Source organism: Thunnus thynnus, chromosome 21 (assembly GCF_963924715.1).
Source record: "Thunnus thynnus chromosome 21, fThuThy2.1, whole genome shotgun sequence".
Taxonomy (NCBI): Eukaryota; Metazoa; Chordata; class Actinopteri; order Scombriformes; family Scombridae; genus Thunnus; species Thunnus thynnus.
The window spans coordinates 25,558,109-25,580,681 of NC_089537.1; the positions used below are offsets into that span (position 1 = coordinate 25,558,109).

Genomic DNA, 22,573 nt, shown 5'->3' on the forward strand with positions numbered 1-22,573 from the left:
TAACTAGTTTGTGCTAATGTAATCAAAAATGTCTCTGGTAATATTGACTGAAATTATAAGAGCCTTAAGGTAGATCCTGCTTTAATACCTAATCTCAGGAACTGTCTTGAAGAGGCTCCCTGTGTCAAAATCTAGTTTAAAGACCTTATGCTTATGTCACATATTCCCAAATGAATGTCTTTAACTGAATTACCACACAGCTAACCAGGGCAAAGTCATACTGCAGCATAGAAAAACTGTGCACAGAGTGTAAGGGGTGAATAGGGGCTCACTTGTACATTGTTTGCCTTGGAGAGCTCTCATAGGTTAAACCAGGCCTTATGCTTCAAAATGAAGTCATGTGAAAGAAAGTGAACTCCAGCAAGCTGCCAGCATTACATTTATTGAGAAAGTAACATTCATCAGACATTGATCTCACAATATAGAACAACATCTCTGTACTCAGGCTGCAACAGCCAATCAAAAAATCAATTAAACTGTCAAAGATGATTATACATTTTAATTACTGATCAAATACATACATAAAATGAGATGAGCAATGCATCTAACGATCAATATCAATATCATATATCAATAATATCAATACAATGGGAAACTGAAAATAGAAAACATTCATAATAATTTAATAATAATATTTCCTCAATAATAACTGCTTTCATTGGTTTTGCTTCAGAAGCTGACTTTTGAAATAGTGAATTTTCTTTCTGATGCAAATCTCATTTGTGTGTTCAGTACAGAGCTGGAGTCAGGAAGTGGTTAGCCTAGCTTAGCAAGACTGGAAGCAGGGTGAGAACAGCTAGCCTGGCTCTATTCAAAGTTCAAAAACACAACTAAACACACCTCTAAACACCTTTAAAGCTCACAGATTAACATATTGTATCTTGTTTGTTTAATCTGTGCAGAAACTGAAATGTAATGTGTTTAGTTTGTTTTAGGGGGAGTTGTGCCGGGTGCAGTGACTGTGTGCAGCATCCCAGATTCTTGTCATTACAGTGAGGTTATCAGGTTTGGTACAGAGACCAAAACTAAAACCTGTGCTCACTGGCAACCTGACATATAAATATAAACTGTTATTTATCAAGCTACAGTATTGTTGTACTGTTGGGACCATGTACAGTGTTAAACTTAAATGTTAACATTTGATTTACTGCACCAGAGTTAGCTTAAGCTAATTTTCATCTGCAGTCCCTTACAACCAAGTATGGCCATCAGGATCATCTCATGTCACTCTGGGACAAAAAAGTGATGATGTGTATTTCACATAATATTAAAGTATTCTTTAAAAAAAGAATAGTCCAAATCAAAGCAGCAGAGGCTGAGATATTCTGACATTTAGTCTCTAGTATGGGTCAAGCTCCAAAAACACAGCATTTTTCATTTAACATCCTCTGCCTTTTTTCTATCTTTCAAACTCCACACATCTAAGTTTGTAACTAAGTCTTCCTGTTAGAAATATGTAGTGTCCAAGCCTGGTGAGATAAAGCTGATGACATCACAATGACATCATCAGGGGGTTGTTTTGTCAGACTTGACAAAGCTCCTCCAGAGCCTCAGTAATTATACAACAGAGAAGTACTCGCTATGACTAGTAAACTCATCTCGCTGTGTAAAAATGGAGTGCACCTTTAAGGAAAATCCCTGACTGTTTGTCATAAATGTCAGATGAACCTCACTGGGTGCCTCTATTAAAAATATTTTATCTTGTTTTGTAAGTCTGCTTGGCCCATTACACCATCAATGCACAAGGCCAGAGCAGTGTGTGTGCCCCCGCCCTCCACTCTGTCCCCCCACTGCTGCTTTCCAACTAGTAATTTAATCTGCAAATAAACTCCTCTCTTAGCTTTGCACCACCCAGCGCTTCACCACCCACAATTAACCTGACTGTGAACTGGGCTGCTGCTCCGAGGAAGCTGCTGCACCGCTCCAAGCTACAGTATACTGCTCTGAACCAAGGGAGGAGACTGTGTGTGTGTGTGTGTGTGTGTGTGTGTGTGTTGGGGTGATGTCTGCACCACATGAGACTGATGACTCAGAGGACAACAAGAGGAAGACATGATTTCTGTTTTCTGCATTAATATACATTTAAGTACATCTAGATAGTGAAATTTATCATCATGGTTTCCATAATAATGATAATACCAAAAAAAGACACTAACAAAGGTAATAATAAGGTAATAATAATGCTGTATTATTAATGTACTAACCCTCCTTATAATCACCTTTTAGACAAACTGCTAGAGATGGATAGATAGAAAATAAATGATCACATTTTTAAACAGATCAGTCATTGTTATGTGTTCTATTCTAGATTGAGGAATCACACAGAGAAGAAATGTACCATATCTACCATCGGCCTGATTATTAGATGACCCTGATAAAACCACATAAAAGTAATACATGAAATACTTCCAATAAAGCAGAACATAAATCCCACATTTGTGTATCTTGTCTATCAGTCACATACTCACACTCTCAAAATGATTTTCTCTGACATTTTTCAGATTTCTTTTTGAGTTCCTCCTCATCTGCCCGCAGTTTTTGGCTGCTTGACAGATGATTCAGTCCTTGCTGTGTTTCAGTGGTGGACGTCAAGAGAAAAAACACGTCACATGAGCCATCAGAAACACTCACAGGTTGAACTGGATTTCCTGATGACTTCTGGGGCCGACTGACCTTAAAAAACACACTATAGACGGACTTGAAGGAAGTAACTCACTGAGCAACAATAATGCTACAAACCCATAATGCAACACACTCTGTAACAGACACTCTTAACATTTCAAAAGACAGGATATCTGATGTTGTGTCCAGTCCTCAAATGTAGGATGTTATTTCCAGGGGAAAAAAAAGTCTCATATTCAGGCCAATATGATATTTTAAAATGCCATCTTGGTCATTTTTTCACATGTGTGTGCTCACAGTCCATAGATCCTAAAGGAAAAAAGATCAGGTACATGTCCAGTTAATAATAAACACATTACTACTACACACACCTATCCCTAACAGAGACCTGATACTTAATGACATAAAATGTTATATTTGCATCTTTACTAAAATGAGCACTGTCTTTTATTTTTTTTTATCCTTAGATAATATTACAATTACATAGTGTCACCTGTAAATCCAAAAGAGGATTTGTGTTTTGCAGCAATCATGCAGGGGAGGTGGCAGCTCTTTTGTCAGCTTTGGCAGCATACGGCTCCCAATCCCGTCTTGTAAAGTGACATAATAACAACTGAAAGAGACAGAGATGAACTTGTTAACATTTTATATCAACTCTCAGACCTTCTCTCATCTTGGTAAGAACAATCAGTAGACACTGTTTAATGAGATTTAATGAGTACATCTAGGTGGTGGGGGACGAAAATAAGATTTGAAATACATACCAGTACACATTGCATGATTGTGTGGATTGATAGTCTGAACACTATAGCTTGTGTTGGTCTTGATGAAAGTGATGAAAACGTTAATAATAAATCAATACACCTCCTCACCATTTCACACTCAGCTACGATTAACAATTTATGTCTTGTAAATACAATGATTTTCATTGTTCTTCATAATAATAAATACCTCCAAAATGAAGAAATGTTTAGTGAATCTCATATAGCAACTTACATAATCACAGAGGATCTCTGTGAAACTTGTTTTGTTTTGTTTCAAACTATGAAAATGATTGTTCCCATACTTTAAAGAGGACATATTCTGCACATTGCCAGGTCTATATTTTTAATCTGGGGCCCTATTGGAATATTTTTTTGCATGATTTACAGTTAAAAAAACTCTTTATTTAACTTTTACTGACAACCCCTCAGTTGCAGGCAGTTTTAGCTCCTGTTTCTTTAAGCCCGCCCCTCCTGATGAGCCCACTCTGTTCTAATTGGTTAGCTTCCAACTTATGACTTCTTTGCAGGCTATGTCAGGAGGCTTTTTCTCATTCTTTAATCAAAAAGTCAACTTCTCAAATCCATCTGTACATGTTCAAGCTGAAATCCAATCTGAAATATATGAGAGTGGACAATGCTAACAACACATGGAAAAACCTTAGCAACAACCTTAGCAACCAAGGCTACAGAACAGACGGCTATTTATGGGTCAACTGGTCAGCAAGGTAGAAAAAAAACATCACAAACGAGGCGTTCAGAGCAGGTTGAAGCCCTGACTTTTGACTTGCAGGGAACATTTCTACATACGTTCACCTCAAGTTTTGGAACGCTGAACATGTTTAACATAGATATCTGACATCATAACAGGATATAAATAACATACAATCACAAAAACCATAATATGTCCCCTTTAATCAAGTTATTTTTGTTCTTAGCCTAACAAAACCTTAACCATGGGATTTCATATGAATCATTTTTGTAAGAGTGATTTGTAACTGTATGACCAATCCAATCATCAGATCCATTACAACTGGTACAATCAGCACCATAAAGAAAACTGAGCAAGAAGCATGCACTCATGAGGTGTTTATACTCTGCCTATATGATACCGATGTCAAACTACACGGATGCAAAAACTGGGAGGTTTAAGCAAAATACAAATGTAGACAAAGGAAAAAGACCATGGTGATGTCATTTAAAACATTCTTTTCTGTATTTTAGGTATTTTTGACCAACTCTCTCTCATTGGATTTGTTCTGCATAAATGAGCAAGTGAAACACAAATAGTCTACTTTCCAACTCAAGTCTTACTCCCATCCTTGCAGGTATTTTTCAGATAAGTTTGGCAAATAATTTGTTAAAGCCTTGGAGGCAGGATGTACTGGTTAACACAGTTTAATGCCGTATATTTCTGCTGCATTAAAATGCAGAAGAACTTTGATACTGAGCTGAACAATTGTTCCAAATGACTACAAATGTAAACTAAGACATTTATGTTCTATTTTGCCACAATGTTTATGATGATAAGCATTAGTGTAATTACTGTTACTAATGTGTCTGGTGCAGGTAAAACTGTGCTCATTAAGCAAATCATCAAACACTTTGATGATTTGTTAAATCATCAAACACTATGAAGCCAGATCTGATGAAAACATTTAAAGACAAGGACGTGCAAAGATAAAAGACTCTTGAATAATCTGACTTTCACTTTGGGTCTTTACAAAGATTTCAGTCAGAGACACAAATGACAAACGCAGTCTTTCACCCTGGAATGAAGGATCGTTACTGAAATACTTGCATTTCTACACAATATGGCCTTTTTGGTCCCAGCCCACACTTTTAAGAAATGTTGCTCTCCACATCTGTGCTGATGCTGTGGCTTTGCAACGTGCTCACACACTCTTTTCCTTCATCCTAATTAATTGGCACTTCAGATCCCTGCTGTATCACTGAGCCTCCTGGTTTTATCTCACACGCTAACACACTGACAGCTGCTGCCATCTCTGAGGCAACAACACAACAACAAGCATGGTGAGTGTGTGTGTGTGTTGTGGTGGCGAGCGGACATGTTTCGGGGAAGGTGCTGGTGTTTGTCTCTTTTTTTGAAAATATATATTTGTATACATTAGTCTTTTCTTTCTTCTGGAACTCTACAGGTTGAGAAATTCTTTGTTCTTTATGGAATTTTAATCTGACTTGACATATATTAATAATCTGCAACTTTCCATATCAAATCCTTTTTTTTTTTTTTTTTTTTTACATTTGCTGCTTGACATATTGAAAAAATGTGGTCATGATCAGAAAATTAATGAGCAATTCCTTGACATGACAGATGAAGTGAAAAATGTAGTGTAGATTAGTAATATATACGATTAGAGCCTGACTGATACTGTATTTTACCATGTCAATATTTGACAGTTCAGATAATCTGATAATAAGATGATATTTGTACTTTACCATAAATCCTTGACATGCAAACATTTTTGGTCTCAACGACATATTTGGTCTTTTTTTAAAAATAAAAAAACAACAAAAAAAACCTTTATTTAACCAGGTGAGTCCCATTGAGATTACATTATGTCTTTTTGGAGGAATCCCTGACCAAGATAGCAGCAATACAATGTTTCAAATGACATACAAGCAAACATTAGAACCATAAAACAAAACCTACAGTAGCAACTCCCCTAAAAAAGACAGACAAGAGGAAATGGATCTAGCTAAAGAAGCAATTACAAATTCCAATTAAGTTTGCCTCCAAACCCTTCACTACATTTTTAAATGCCATTCATTGTGATGTTACTGAGTGGGACATTATTCAGTTGAAAAATAAATAATGTACTGGTGACAAAGTTGAATTTCTATCTGGCCAGCTGCCTGGGGGCCCGGACCTTCAGGGGCCCTAAAGGCTGCATGTTGTCTGTATGGCAATTACTTTGTGTTAATTTGATTAATTACAAATATGTTCATCCATATGCACCATAAAAGCATAAAAACTGAACCTTATAAAAATAAGAACCTTATACCTAATGTTGTGTTTGGATTCCTGGAGAACCTGGAACATTGTTTGATCATCTTGACAATTCACAAATTTTCCTCATTTAATAAGAATCTTTATAAACCAGATTTTGAACTGATGACATGATTCAGATGTCCATTACATATTATGGCTCCTGACCACAGCAGTGTTAATGCAATGAATCTATCTGTGATTGGTGTTGACGGTGGTGTTGATTGGTGTTTTTTGGGTTTTTTTTTTTAATGTGGTCATATGATTATGTGTGTCTCTGTTTTTTTCAGTTTGTGGCAAAGACAGAAGTACCAAAGAAGTTATTAAAAGACGTTTCAACAAGGGTGGTTGGTTGATTTTGGAAATATTTGATTTTACAAAACAGCAATGAACTTGGTGGTACTCAAAACAATGACAAAGTAAAGCCAGTGTCAAGAAATCACATGGGTTAAGTTGACTCCTGCATTTTTACCCAAACTCTGAGGTCCTGTCTTACAGAAGAGCCCTGTGTTTTAATGTCTCTAATATATTGGATCATATTATGCATACATGGCCCAGAAGAGAGAGGAGGAGAAGAGGAAATAGAGGAGAGGAGAGGAGAGGAAGAGATGGAAATAGGAAGAAAAGCATAGAACACATGTTTGAGTGGGGACCATTACAGAGGTAAGAGTAGGTGTAGAAAAGAGGAGAGGCTGTAAGAGTAGTAGAATCAGGAGAGCGAGAGATGGAGAAAGAGACGAGAGAAAAAGGGGGAAAAGGTGAGAGTGAGCTTGGCTGACAGAATAAGAGAAACCAAGCCAGGGTGCCACATGAAGACAAGACAAGACAAATGACATTGAAATGGATTTCTCTCTTTCTTTTTCTTTCTCCTTCTCTCTCCCTCCTTCTCCCATTCCCGCCTCCCATCTCAGGTTAATGTAACATCTCTTGATGCATTTCATTCACCGTTAGCTGTTCCAGCCAGGAGATACTCTGTCAAACCCATCTACATTAGAAAATGGCCTTTTCTTGCCTCCCCTCCCCCATTCATTGCCCGCTCCCCCTCCACTTCTTTTCCCACCATTCGCATCTATTCATCTTTCTAACGGAATGCATTTGGGCATGGATGAAGGCCTACATTTATCAGCAAGGACATTTAAGTACATATCTCAGGGAAAAGAGGAGATTTATTACATCCTATTTAGAATGGCTAAATAGGGGGGGGGGGGGATCAGCTTCCAGATACAGTAAATGGGGGGAAAAGTTTTTCCACTGTGACACCCACAGCTAGTTCTCTGATGAGGTGAAACAAAGACAGCAGATTTGATGTAAAGATTGTGTCATAAAAACAAGGACTTATATACTCCATGGTCATGGCAGCTTGATTTTTTTTTTCCCTGCACCTTGAGTCTGAGTGGTAAAATACTTACATACACTCTAGGGGTGTGCCCAAATACAAAGACATTATTCAGCAAAGCACAAATAGTGGGTTTTTTATGAATATTTGTTTCATACAAATGTTATTTGTTTTTGGGAAGAAAAAAAAAAAACGTTAAATACCAGCGTGCAGGTCGGTTACATCGCTATCTCAGTGTCTCTCCTCTGCTCTGCTCTGCTGTTACGTCTATCAGCAGTTCTCAACGAGGGGAGTCACATCCACCTGCTACATGATGCACATTTCCTAATTTGGACATCACTTCCAGAGTTGGGGATGTTCCTCAGAGATAAAGCTGAGCTACTGACACAAGTGAAGTGCTCCCAAGAGACTCTCCATAACCTGTTGTTCCCCTTCTCCTTTCCACAAAGTTAGGTTGTAAAAAATAGGCAATAAATGAAAAGTGCAAAGCAATAATCGCCTTTAAAGTTCTTCTCTACACATTACACACTGTGCTGTCTCTGTGTTACGGGTGTATAGGTAGAGGTCTGTCTGCAATGAGGTGATGAGTAAAGTTTTAGCTCAGTAGTCAGAGCAGTCATCTATGATCTGGGAGACTCCAGTTCGAGACCCAGTGTGGGGACGTCCTCCGTAAGGTAGTTTATTCATGAACTCTTAATTGTATCATTTTGATTTACTAAAATAAAAGTGTAAGAAAAACAAAAACAGGATTTTTAAGCCTCTTTCCAGTTTTATTTGACTCAACAAATAAAGATACAAATACAAATACTGGGCTCTCTGCACACATACTGAATACCAGATAACCAAGCACTGCAAAAATGAAGATGCTACTCTGTTATCTGGAATATCGGGATTCATTCTGACCACAATTAAGATTGATTGTTAACCAAATAGAAGGTGTAAGTGTGTTAACTTTATACAAGCTTACAATTTAATACTTTTTTTTTTTTGCTAATTTAACCCCTTAATTCCACACTGTCTATGTATATTTTCTAAAGAAAATATAAGTGTGCACACTTACTGTATTTCCTCAAATAGGGCTCTTTATATACATCAACTGCAGAGGGTACCAGGCCTTTATTGGAAGCAAGCTTATATAAGAGAGAGGTCTTTATTTCTAATTCCATCTGCTCTTGTTATTTTTTTCTTACTGCATTACCGGTAATCCACTTACTCCGATGTGCAGAACAATAATTCTAGCACCCAGAGTTCCACCCAGAACGTTTTGGCAATGCGCCACTTAGCTGAAGCATGCAGATAGCATGCTCACGGATGTATACTCGTCGTATTAGCCAAGTTACCTTGGTTACCCATACTCATGTAGTGTCACCATCATCATCATTATTAAAATATGCGCTCTTATCCCCATATTTAAACAATTTTGTGTCTCCCCCTACCCCCTTCCCTCTCTGTGATGGTTGGCTAGAGGGCTATACACATAGACTAACTACTTTTTATGCTAAACCAGCATGCACATTACAACAGGCACCGGGAGTTTATCCACCCTTGTTTTTCCTGGCCTGTTTTTAGGGCTGGCCTTTATTTGTTTGTGTCAACGACGCCCTTGTCCATCATCGGAGACCCAGCTTTTAATTGACTACCCTCTTTTATTTGATCAAATACAGTAGGCTGATAATTGCAGGTGCAAATAGGTGTAAGCAGGTGTAAAATGACTGATATGAATTGTTTGCATGTGAATTTGTCTGGGAGCTTCAGTTGAAGCACTGAAAGGAGTTGAAGTGTAAGATTCGAAAGGAGTTGAGGTGCCAGCTGAAAAGTTCAAGTTTATGTCATATACATTTAAAAAGCAGAACTGTACATTCAAATGCAATGACATACATCTGCCCTGGCTCTCTCAGTCCTTAAAATTATATACAAATAAGAAAAAAAACAAACAAACAATAAGTGTGAATCCTACAAATAATAAAGCACTGTGCTTACTGTTCAATAATCTAATGCCTGGCAGTAAAAACTGTCTTTTAGGCGGCTGGTCCGAGCTCTGGAGGTTGGAGGAGACACACAATTGTTTAATCTTCAAGATGTTTTAACACAGTATGCAGAGCCAGTGATACAGCAACTTCCACACAGATCTATTTGACCAATAAGTAAACTGTAGCGGATGAAGGCTGATTTATCAAAACACTTCATTATTCCTGAGTTTAAAGCCACAGGTCTGTAGTTATTAAGACAGGATACATGTATTTTTTGGGGTACAGGCAAAATAAGGGTTTTCTTAAAGCATGTACACTGTTGAAAGTGTGTGAAAATTCAGTTTATGCCCTGTTGGAAGTTGAATTGTCATTCTGCACAGTATACATGTGCTGAGTTGAATTAACAGTTGAAGAGTTGAAAGCAGTTAAACTGTCAGATGAAGTGTAAGAGTTGAAAGCAGCTGAAAAGTAAATCATTATCTATATAATAATAATATCATGGTTTGAAAGCAAATTAAATGTCTGATGGTGTGTAAGCATGGAAAGCAGTTGAAACATGAAGTGAAGTGCAAGAAATGAAAATCAACTATTACAGATGAAAGTTGAAATGTCAGTTAAACTGTAAACTATGAAAGCACTGATGTTTCAGTTAATGCACCAGAGAAAGGGATTGCGGCTTTAAACTTAACAGATATAGACAGCACCCTGTGGGATTGTTGACCACTGGTAGTGCTATGAAGTAATGCTGGAGCAAGCACTTGGACAACGCAATACACATTCCTGCAGCCAGTTCCATGCTATTCCTCAAATTGAGAGTAGGTGGCGGTAATGTGCCATAAAACATTACAACTCAGCAGGAAATTCAGGGAAGAAGAAGACTGCCAGCAAGCAAGTGTGGATCTAAACAATGCAGGTTTCTCTTTGAGGATACACAGCGTGTTTTATTTGTTTACAAGAAAACTCCACAGGGTACCTTTAACTAAATGAAAAGTGGATGGTGATAATAATACATGGGTTTGAAGAATGGGAAATATTGATTCCTCTGCCATCAGCATGGAAACACCTCAGTTTACTTTATATTTTGGAAAGTTAATATTTTACAGACTGTACAATGATGATGATTCTTGCTTCATGTTTCATCAAACTAATGGGTGATAAAGGGTGTCTATTGGTTGACATATTTTTGTTCGTTTACTGAGGCTGTTACAACACAAACCACCCAAATCCACTCTAAAATAAAATATCCATTATACCGTACAAATGAAAAACTTTGTGTGTGCCTTCACCAGTTTGCTCAGTTGTCATGGAGATGTGTCAGTCGCTAGTCCTGCTGGACTCGTTCTAGTAATGTTCCACCTGTTGAAGCCTACAATACCAGGCATCAGGCTTATCCTTTAATTATCCCTGTGGATAATTTGTGTTAGTGTACCCACCTCTACCAAGACATAACTCTACCGTGCCCCCAGATAGGAGTATAAAGCAGAAGAATACATGGATACACTCAAGTACAAATACTTCCAAATTGTACTTAACCATCTTGATGTATTTATATTATGAAGCTTTGGTGAAAGTTCAATAAGGAATATCTCTTCCCTCACTTTCTGCCTTTATTTACCCTTAATTTCCTCCTTTTGCAATTTTCTCTCTCACTTCCACTTTCTGACACTGTCAAAATATCTAAATTCACAATTCAAAGATCACTATACCTGACAAATGATCTGCCTGTGTTCCTCCATCCAATCAGTCCCTGGCTGCTGTTTTTTAAATATCACTCCAATTCTGCCATTCTGTCTTTCACTATTGTGTAACCCATTTCCTCCCCATCACCACCATGACCTCCATGATATCCAGGGAGAATCAACTGAAAGTTTCCATCAAACACCTGCTGGTGTTACCTCACCAGCATCAGCAGATCCTGTCCTAACGCCTGTCTTTATATGGGTCTACACTTTATGAAGATGCTTCACACTGATGCAGTCTAATCGCTAATGCACATGTTGCTAACCTCAATAAATATGATTATCCACTTCCAACTGATCTCTCCTTATTGAACTGTATATACCCATTGAGTAAAAAATCAGAAATACTACTAACAACTACTAACAACACCCCCCAACCGGACTCTCCGCACCCTCTGAGAGATAGGATGAGACAATAGGCCACCGTTTGTATCGACATAGTTTGATGTTTCGTTAAAATACATAACCCGTTTCTTCTGTAAAGCCGTGCCAGTGTTTTTTCACCCCCTCTCTCAGAAATTCTCCTGCGACATGATGGAGACACAGCGCTAGTCCAGGCAGACAGCGAGACTATCAGGTTAAGCGTCAACAGCTCAGATAATAGCAAATAAAGTGTCAAAATTAATATCAGCAGCAACGTGTGTTATTAAGCACAAGCTGCAAGTTCACATGCAGTTGGTCAGCATTGTTTTGTTTTTTTTATTGATAGGTTATGATAGACAACGGTAGTACTTGTGAATGGAGCCAAGCTAGCTAACTAGCTTGTAACTAAACAGCCTTTGTTGCCAAGCAGTTCGCATCTGCTGTCTGCTTGTAAACACTGGCAGCCAAGTCAAACACAGGCAGATGTTTTACCATTTCACCAGATTGTTTCTCTTCACACTCACTTTTTGTCTTACATATGCAGTCCATGGCACAGCCTGAGGCTGTTGATAGGCTAGTTTTCCTTGTACAAAACCTGTAAGAGATGTACAGGGCTACATAGGAGTGAATACTTTCTCTGGTAAAGAGCTGTCTACCTCAGTCGAAAACTTTACTACTTTGTCAGAGCAAGTAGGCCTGTTGTTATTTCTGTTACATTTTTATTGTTATTTGCACAGCTATGTGCTTTGTTTGGAGGAGTAATTGTACTCTATTTTAATCAGTCTGTTATTGTTGAAAACAACTGAAGGAGCAGTCAGAGATAGGTCTATTTTAATTAAATATAGGCCCATTGTCATCTAGCCCAGGCATCCCCCCCAGCACACCACCCCCCAAAAGCATGCCTGGATGGAGACACTGCCTAAGTCAGGGAACACAAGTCTCCTCTGCACAGCCAACACCATAGATACATTAAGTATTGTAATGTGATTAGCTGCAGGGTTGCTCTGCAAGATGTTCACTGATACATATCTCTGGACATTTTTATTTAAGTATACAGACAGTACTGTCCAGAGGTGGGAATATGCTGTATATCTGCGTATATGCTCCACTACACCTCTGATATACAGCTTATTATTTCAGCATGTGAAAAACAGCTACTTACAAATGATACCTACAGTGTATTGATTTATATGGGTGATTAAATATGAAACATGTTGTAAATATATGGAATGGTATGAAGAACATGACATTATCGTAACAGATATCAATATGTATGCAGACATAGATTACCATAAAACATGTACTGCTCAAATCAAACTTTTCATGAAGCCTTTCCTAACGTGGGCATGCAGTATGAATCTAATGCACACGCATGTTGCTGCCATACAGTGTGTATTAATGTGTGTGTTGACTCCATCGTGTGTGTAATATTCAAACATCAGCGGGCCATTCATCAGCAGTCCGTCAGCTGTGTTCATTCTATCCCACTGAGTCTTAATTCATCACTCTGCTTTGTTTGAATGGAAACCTGCTGCTGAGCCTTCCTACAACACATCGCAGATAAATACACTCCAACAGTTTGCTGTGGGTCTATAACACACACTCTGTCAGGCTGCTGAGGGAGTGACTTTACTGACACCGTCGCTGTATGACATCCCAGAGTTAAAGCAGCTTGTACACAGCATTATACAAATGCAATATGTTCACGTCAGCATGATATCTATTTTTCAAATAATCCAAATATTTTTTTTTTTTTCTCATTAATTCTATTGACAGAAATGGAAATGACTGTTGTGATCACACAGATGGACTAACCATGACCAGAAGATGCTGAGGGCCTGCGGGTTGAAGGTTGTTGCATCTGGATTTGAAAGTATAAACATCATCTGACAGCGTTCTTTACATCTTCAGTCTTAGCTTTGTAGTTGTGGTCATCATTCCAATGATAAGATTTCACTTCATTGCTGAGATCTGGGGATGCTGTTTTTGTTGGATTTACAATATCAGTTACAGGTGGTGATGGAAAAAAAAACAAAAAAAACATTTTAATAAATACTGCAGTAGGTCCCAGTCCTATAGTTCTGTTAGACATGACACATGAATCACAGATATGATGCTACTTTCCATTGGTTGTGCGTAACTTCAGTAAAATAGGCTGTAGTGGCCAAAGACTGAAGTTAGGATGGGTGTGGTTAGAAATCTGACTTTTGTTTTTTATGAAAAATGAAGTACTTTTTGAATACTTATAAAGTATGTGAGACACGTCCACCAATGGCAGATTTGGAACTTCACTATGATCCATCACACATTCATCGCACAATCTGACAGCCTCAAACTGATATTGTGCAATCAGACACAGATTTTATTAAGACATCTCATGCAGCTGACATGCAATAAACTTAAATGGCAGTTGTTGTCGGCGGTTGTTGATCTAAAGGTGCCTTGATTCAATCACTCCATACTTTCTGACTTGTATACTCTGTGTTCAACTCTCAGTCCCAAGCCCAGTGTTTCCTATGTTGGTGGACTCCAGTAGATGCAGAAGGCCTCTTATCAGGCATGTGCTGTCACGTGACTGCCAAGGTTCTGTCAGCGACAAAAAAAAAAAAAAAAAGGCATTCCTTTATTCTCAGTGGAAAATGCAATACTTTAAGATAGTTTCAGGATCAAAATGCGTTTTGATAACATTTCTAGTGAGAGATTTGCATTTTATTTCCATAATCTTCGTTCTTTGAATGTATATGATGTTTATTTTGTCAGTTATTATGAAGATTCTTTGAGGTCTTTCTATTGTTGCTATGGTGGTTGCTACAGACACTGCTATCTCTGAAACCATGTAGCTTACATTATTGAATCATTGTCTTTGAATTGTGTAGTTATCTGAGCTGTTGTGTTATTTTATGTAACTGTGATTTTGTGTGTGTTCATGGAGTCCCCCCCTTCACATTCAACAGAGGTAGTGGCATTTGGTTTTGCAGCTGACCGGCAGCAATTTGAAATGGAATGAACCCCACCCACAGCAGACAACCAAAAACAGGAGTTGTATGCACCAAGTGCACACACAACACAATGCTCTTCCCTAACCCACGGTGTACCGTGGTCATATGAACAGGGTTATCAAACTGGACTTAATATTTCACATCCCTCATTTAATCCCTGCATTTGTTACTTTCATATATTTCATCACGTACTTTAAACATCATTTGTAATTGTAGCTTTTATAGACAAATTAAACATCATATACATTCACTGAATGAATATTATGAAAATAAAATGCATATTTCTAACTAGAAATGTTATCAAAACACATTTTAATGCCAAAACTATCTTAAAGTATTGCATTTTCCACTGAGAATAAAAGGAATACCAGCCTTGTTTTTTTCTCTTTTTTTTTGTTGTTGTCACAGACAGAAACTCGACAGTCACGTGACAGCTCATGCCTGATAACAGGTCTTCTTCACCTACTGGGCTCCACCAACATTGGCTTACTGAAATAACTGGGTGATAAAGCCTCCTGAACCTACTAGTAGGTTTAATAGGCCCCTACTAGCCCATATATTTGGGACACGTGTGATGACAATACCTATTCAATAGGCTGATAACAGTCAAAGCGGTTGCCTCTCCTCTGCTCTGTCGGTTCTTGACCGAGGGTGGGGCTCAGCTCCTCCACACACACACACACACACACACACACACACACACACAGAAACACACACAGAAACACACACACAGCGGACAGCAGAGCAGAGAGGTGGAGACAGTGAACCAGGTGAAGTGTAAGTATGTTTAACACAAGACCAGCGTGCTTGTTAAGCTAATAGCGAAGTGTTATGAACAAGCTAAAATGTACCATAACCCCAGATTCTATGAGTACAGGCATGGCCCTATTGCATATGTTTTAACTGTAGATAGAGCCAGATTTCACTCTACTAACAGCTGGAGGAAGATTAACGCATGGGACAGAGGGCATGATGTGGGATCTGAGCCCTTGCCCCCAGGATAGTGCGTACCACTGCAGGGAGCAAACCTCATCTCTCCAAGGGCTCCCATTCTGGGGCCAGACCTATAACTGCTGGCCTTTCGCTGGTGTAGGATTGAACTGTCCAGCTGTGAGATCGCGTCTCTGCGCCACAGGAGTTGCCATGATTTCCCCGATAGCAGCTATATCATAATCGGGAACCTTGACACACTTGTGCGTTCTGGGGCTACCAGAATAACTCTCCTTTTGAATGCACACTAGAGGGCGAGGAATCAAGGGGACTGGGGATAAAGCGTAAAGAGAGCTTTGGGCCACGGTCAGTGAGAGAAGGCATCCACTCCCAGTGGTGGATCATCTTGTGTGCTCATTGAGAACCATAGCGCACACAGTGCATCTTCTCATGAGGCGAACAGATCCATCTCCGCATTCCTGAACCTGTTCCACAATATTGAATAAGTGTGGGATTCAGCCTGCACTTGTTTTTGGAGGAACTTTCGCATGACATCAGGTCCATGGCTCAGTTGTGTTTGCCTGGGATGGAATCCGCTCTGATGGAGCACAGATTGCATGAGGCCACAGCAGGAGACTTCTGGCTATTTCCAGCAGCCGAGCTGAGACGCCCTGGCAATTTATATATGCCACTGTAGTTATGTTGTCTATCCTCACCACTACATGCTTGTCTGTCAGCAGTGGGGCGAAGTGTTTCAGCACTTTCAGCACCGTGGACAGCTCCAGGCAGTTTATGTGGAGAGATGGCAGCTCTGGCCATTCTCCCCCCATAACATGAGATTTACACATTCCTCCCCAGCCAAAGAGAGATGCATCTTTGTACACTGAATTGTATGACATGGCTCTCCTGAGGGGAACCTCTGCTGATAGAATACGAGGGGTTTTCCAGTGTGTCAGATCTGATTGCAGGGAGGGAAGGACAGTTATTCTGCGTCTTTTCAAGACAAAGATGGCTGAACCATCTCTGGAGTTTTCTCATGTGAAGAAGCCCCAAAAGAATGACCAAGTAACTGGCTGACATCATGCCTAGCAGGCACATCACAGACAGCACCGTCACCACTCTGAGAGGTGCGATGCATGACAGGAGAAAGCACTTCCAGCCTGGTTGGGACAGTTTCGCTCTCATGATGGAGGAATCCAGATGCACTCCCAGGTAGATTATTGACTGGGAGGGGAGAGCTCTTCTGTCAGGTGTATGGCAAAGCCCAGCATAGACAGCTGTTTTATGAGCTCCACTGTGTGGAGTGCTTCACTCTCTCTGGAGGATGCCATCACAATTAGGTTGTCAAGATAAAATAAAACTCTGACGCTTCTCCTATGTAATGTTTCCACACATTTGGAGAAAGTGCATGGAGCCAGAGAATAACTGTAGGGTAACTAGTTGTACTGATACTGCAGTCCTCTGAAGGAGAAGGAATTTGCCTGGGGATGATGGGCACATGGAATTAAGCGTCCTTTAGGTCGATGGATGTGAACCAATTGCCTGGACACGCACACTCCAATACATGTTTTATGGTTAACGTGTGGAAAGGTCTCTTCATTATGGATTTTTTGAAGAGAGACAGGTCAAGAATTGGTCTCATTCTGCCTGTTTTCTTTTTCACTAGGAAGTAGCAGGAGTAATAACCCTCACTCTCCTCGCCTGGGGAAACTCGGGAAATAGCTCCTTTTTCCAGGAGCTCCGACAGTTCTGTCATCAGAGCAGCTATCTCTGTCTGAGATGACATGACAGTCTCCAACACCCTGGTGAATGAGGGGGGCTGGCGAAGCGAGTGTAGCCCTGTGTAATTAATCTTTCCATCTATTCGTTCATGGAAAGTAGACTTTGCCACACTGAGCAGTGCTTTGAAAGCGGGCATGCAAACATCTGTGGAGCCTCTGTGGAAATTTTTGACAGCCAGTGCAATGCCCTCACCGCCACCGTGTGACTCGAGTACCCGCTCGACACAGCCCATGGGAGGGCAGGGATGAAAGGGCTGCGTGGGAGGATGTGTGACAATGTCAGTGTCAATATCAGAACACTCAGACTCTGAGTCTGACTCATGCCATGGCCAAAAACCTCCACTAGCTTGCACTGATGGGTGGGAAGTGGGGAGGCTGCAGAGAGTGTGTGTGGGCTGTTGTCCACACTGAAGACAAGAATTGATTCCTGCTCGTGAAAAAGTGAGACAGTAACAGAAGCCCCAGTCTTATCTGTTCTGGGAGTTGGGACATGTGGAGCCACATGTCCCATTGCAGCATTGTTAGCCACGCCATAATCTGGTCCTGCACCACTGTTGGAGCCGTGGAGAGGGTCGGGATAGCTGTGATCACTTTTCCGATATATGGCTATTGCTGGAGGGAGTACATCGAGCTGCTTAGCCATGCCAGAGAGGTGGCCAGCAGGCCATGGCGAGGCGGGAGACAGCTGCGCATGTGAGGCTATCCTCTTGTTGTCAAACTCCACATCTCCCATTGGGGAGAGGGGAGCGCTGGGGGGCAGTACCAGCAATGGAGGGGGCTGACTCGTGCCCAGCACCATGGACCCCTTCAGGTCCGGGCTGGTCAAAAATGTCCAGTGCTTCTTAACCTGTGAAGCTAGCATGGTCAGCCCAGCTGCCATCTCCATCACGTTCCATCTGCAGCACTGCGACAGCATCCACTCGCCACCGAAGCTCTGCAACAGGCAGGCGGCCTGGGGGGTGAGCACTATCACGGTGTGCTTGGGACCGAGGCATATCTTGCAGCGGGCGTGGTGGTCGGAGGGTCTGACAGTTGGAACAAAGGCGGACTGCTCTGGCAAGGCGCTGAGCCCAAGATATGACTTCTTTCTTCACTTCCTTAATAGATGACTGCACATTGAAGTAAACATTGAAGTAAAAATAGGAGCAGTTCACACCAGTCACATATACCTTAGATGTGGACCTCAGAGGGGCAACTGTGCGGAGCACAGTGGTGCAAAATAGGATCTTCATAAACCCAATAGTGACAGCTCTTACAGAGAGAAGCCTATACATAATAGAACCAAATAGCTTACTGTTATAAAGATTATTGTTGTTGCTCTACAAACAAAGTTGAGTTATATTCAAAATGAATTAGGATTACTAGGACATTGGCATAGAGTTTACTTCATCAGTGAGCATGTTGTTTCACTTTTCTTGTGTGTGTGTGTGTGTGTGTGTGTTTAATAAATATTGTAATGATAATGGTCCAAAATAATGTGAAATGCATAGTTTTTAGTCAAATAACATCAAATTTCCTTGGGGAAGAACCCCCAACTCCCCCAACAGGGTTAAGGTTGAGGGTTGAGTTGAAGTTGATTCATTACAATGACACTTATCTGGATCTCCAGAGCCCTTCTGGTGTCAAAAGCTCCTGTATATTATTATACATGTGACTCAGATATATGACTCTGTGGACATGGATAAACCTATCTGGAACAAATCTCAGCTACTTTTAAGTTATTCCACTGCTGGTTTGTGCAAATACAGGTCCTGGCATCGTGGGCTCTGCACACACAACAGCACTGCTGCTAGAAAAATCCCAAAGGAAACACTGTTCAATTCATTGTTTTGTATCTTTATGTGGAAGTTGTTGACATAAGAAAAAGGAGAATATTGCTCTTATTCCTTATATTCCTACATGCATGTATGCATGTGTGCATTTGAAAGACAAGACCATATACATTATATATGTGGCTTCCTGTGATGTCCTCCCCTTTGGAAAGTCAGCAGAAAGAGCCCATCAGTCAAAGACAAGCTGCCATGGAATAGCTTTCCTTTTCCATCCTCCAGTCCAGCCCACCAAGCTAACCATGGCCAAGATGCTGCTGCTGAGTCAGCCTCCTCTTCCTCCTCCTCACCCTCCCTGCACCGGCCCATCAGGCGTCTCTGATGACTCTGACAACCCTGAGCCTACATACTGTAAGCTGGGTGAAAAATTATCCTTTAATTCTGGCTACAAAGGCAACTCAAGCAGCAAGGAAAATTTGTTTTTTGAAGATTTACTCTGCTGCTTCTGGACATTTTTCCTCTGGTCTTACTTTTATTACAATTTCCTGGTGGTCACAGGCCTTTTGTGGATTATGGCGAGGTGTGCCACTCAAATGTGTTTCAGTAGGAGCAACCTGGAACTACCACTGCTGCCCTGCAAAGAACACAGTCAAATGAAATCAAATTTGCCATCTAAACATTGAGAAGAGTGAGCAAGATTTTAGGGAGGAGGAACTTTTGGTATTCAGAACCTTTATAAGAAACTCAACTCAATTTTAGTTTCACTTTAAATTTAGTTCCTGGCTGTGGTTCCTGCCCCACCAAAAGTCTTTGCTCCCTGTCCCTGATGCCCAGGGACAATTAGGACAAGCACTGGGTGCCAGTAGCATGGATGGGGATCTGAGTGAGACTTCAGATAAAGGCACGTGGGCCCAATAGATCAAGGGGAGTCAGAGCCAGAGTCTCTGTTTAAAGTGACTGGAAGCATTAACAAACTACTGATGTTCAAGATCTGCTTTTAACCAACAGCAGAACTTGAGAGTTAAAGTTAACCTGCTACACACCAACACAAGTGATGGGGATGGTGCTGTGGTAGGTAGAAAGGGGGCTCTGAAAGTCAAACCATTTGTAACATGTGTGATTAGCTAAACATCATTGAATTGAGAGTTTAAATGTGAGGACCAGCTACATTACAGAAGATAGGTTTGGTTGGGAGCCCAGTGTATTAAAACACCAGTAAAGTCCAAGACACACAGGTAACCACCTACGGTGGCCGCAAAACTCACGGAAAACATGGAAGGCCCTCTCTCTAGAGCCAGTGTTTGGTTTATCCTTTCTGTTCAGTTAATCCCAATTCCACACTGAGGTTTGGAAGTAGCTCACCATCAAAAGAAGGAGGTTGTTCCAAGTCCAAATCCAACTAGTCAGGTAAAGCTTAGAATTTCGTCTTTTCAGCAGTCCTCGCCATGTTATGATATGCGTTGTGACATAGTAAAAGCCATTTCCGGCAATCAGCCAGGCTAAAAACAAGGCTTACCTCATCTGTTTCAGGACACATTTTGGCCTTTGTCGTGGCTCAAAAAATGACATCTGTAGAAGTTTGGTCGCATCTTGCGCTTCTGCAGATTAATTCCATACCTGATAGGTTATGATCCACTAAATTTAGGCATGATACAAAATTAATATATCCCCATTTTTCTTATCTCCGCCACAATCTTGACTGTACACACCTGGTGCAGATCTGCCCTCAACTGAGTGCACTCTTCTAGGTTTTTGTCTGTCATTGTTTGCATGTGCATCATCTTTATAGTCCGTCAGATGGGATGGAAAGGCAAACAGGAACAGGCAAGAGGGAGTTTAGGTTCCTAATTTAGTTCCTGAGTTTAGTACCAGCTGCTCTTTAGTAATTTGGACTGCAACTACAGTCTAGAGCCATGCTATCAGCTCTGTGAGGCAACATACTCACAATGACAATGCTCACTAATAATGCTGATGTTTGGCAGGTATAATATTTACCATGTTCACCATCTTAGTGTAGCATGTTAACATGCTAACATTGCTTATTAATACTAAACACAAGTACAGCTGAGGCATGGTAACAGTTCTACTGTATGTTTCACTGCTGCTGTCCCTCAGCAGAATTCTGCTTGAATTTGGATTTTTGCAGACATTAAGCAGCCCAGAGCAGGTCCACACCAGTGCATTCTGCCTAAAGTGGTCAATTATGTACTTATTAAGTAATGTTTCATCAGTTTGACCTCATTGCACAAGGCTGAAATTGATATATTTGCATCTGTTAACATCATTACAGTAACTCAAAATCAATACCTTTTCTTCCGCAAGGTTTGTCATTGATTCAGCTGCAAGTGCAGCATCAATGAAATATTGAGTTATTTGTCTTTGTGAGTGAATTCTCAGATTATGATTGCCATGAAAATATTTACCTGGATATAGATAGATAAATACAATGATGTCACTAGGTGTCCTGTTCTATAGTCAATAATGTAAAGGTTTACTGTGTCTACTGATGTTTTTTAGAAGACAATATCTGCATGTATTTAGGGTGGGAAGGAGGGCTTTACACGGCTCCAACTATAACTTACAATCTTTAATAAACTAATCAAGGACATACGGGCAAGCAGACACAAGAATATAACAGATGTTCCAAAGTTACAACAAAAAACTGTTTGTACATAAAAATTGAATCAATCAAATATTTTATAAAAGGTTGATGAGCCACAGCATGAAGCACCTTCTACAACCTGTCATTTCATTCTGGTTGAAGTCAGACAGTTATAATTGGACGCTTTCATTCATATTATTAGTGAATATTTTTGAGTTATTTTACAATTCAAAGTTTTAGCAGAATCAATGAATAACCAAAAAAACAAACAAACAAACAAAAATAGTAATTATAACTATAGCTTCCCACAATAACACAAGAGTCTTTGACAAAATAATCTTAAATCTCTTATTAGCTTTTTCCAGTGCTAGTGTAGTTTATCATAGAGATGGTTTAATCATTTAACCTAAGTAACACCTCTTCCCCAACACACACACACACACACACACACACACACACACACACGCACACACACACACACACACACACATTTTGGCCCATTTTGTCTCTGTTTTTGATGTGATTGTATGCAGGTATTTTATTTCTGGCTAATGCATTATCTGTATAAGGGCTTTCAGTGTCCTATGTGTTACTGTATGTACCTGTGCACCAACCAAACCAGGAAATGGTCACAAATAAAAGTTACTTTGTCAAACTGCCATTTCTAATGTCAAGAATGAACTTTCAACAT

The 22,573-nt window shown here is 40.1% G+C and overlaps 1 long non-coding RNA gene across 1 annotated transcript in view; it reads right to left on the reverse strand.

Moving 5' to 3' along the window:
• Nucleotides 1–391: 391 nt before the first annotated feature.
• LOC137173179 (uncharacterized) overlaps nt 392–22,573 on the reverse strand; it is a 43,008-nt gene continuing 20,826 nt past the window's right edge. The window contains exons 2-3 of the long non-coding RNA XR_010925122.1: nt 3,116–3,235; nt 392–2,931 (exon numbers count right to left, since the gene is read on the reverse strand). This is a non-coding gene — a long non-coding RNA (uncharacterized lncRNA). The remainder of the gene's footprint in view (nt 2,932–3,115; nt 3,236–22,573) is intronic.